The sequence below is a fragment of the Arachis duranensis genome, chromosome 5 (assembly GCF_000817695.3).
Source record: "Arachis duranensis cultivar V14167 chromosome 5, aradu.V14167.gnm2.J7QH, whole genome shotgun sequence".
Taxonomy (NCBI): Eukaryota; Viridiplantae; Streptophyta; class Magnoliopsida; order Fabales; family Fabaceae; genus Arachis; species Arachis duranensis.
Genome location: NC_029776.3, coordinates 43,281,138 through 43,281,859, shown reverse-complemented (window position 1 = coordinate 43,281,859; position 722 = coordinate 43,281,138).

Below are 722 nucleotides of genomic sequence, written 5' to 3'. Positions count from 1 at the left end.
AACTGGAAGTTAAACGCCAGAATGAGAAAGGGCACTAAGAAGCATTCCACGTTTAACCTCCAGTTTGACCTCAAACTGGAGGTTAAACGCCAGAATGAGAATTGAACTAAGGGAGGCACAAAAGCATTTCCACGTTTAACCTCCAGTTTAACCTTAAACTGGAGGTTAAACGCCAGAAGCAAGAGAGGCACCAGGAGCATTCCACGTTTAACCTCCAGTTTGACCTCAAACTGGAAGTTAAACGTGTTCGATCCAAAAGGCCTCCAGGGGTTGCTTTCTTCATTTCCAAGTTTAACCTCCAGTTTAACCTCAAACTGGAGGTTAAACGTGTTCGATCCAAAAGGCCTCCAGGGGTTGCTTTCTTCATTTCCAAGTTTAACCTCCAGTTTAACCTCAAACTGGAGGTTAAACGTGTTCGACTATGTACACTCCTGGGGTGCTTTCTTCCAATTCCACGTTTAAGTTTTAGTTTGACCTTAAACTAAAACTTAAACTTCAACTCAAACACCACCAATTGAAAAGGTTTCTGGGCCAATTTTATTGAAGTTTAAGTAGCAATTGAGCACAAATATTAACTTAAACTTATTATGGCATGAAACCCAATTGAATATCATGGTTTATGGGATTGGGCCTGAAGAATTGATGAGTCTGGAACTTCAAATTGTTGAGTCTTGTGTCATTACTTGTTTATCACTAAGTTTGCTCAATGAATGTTACAGAAT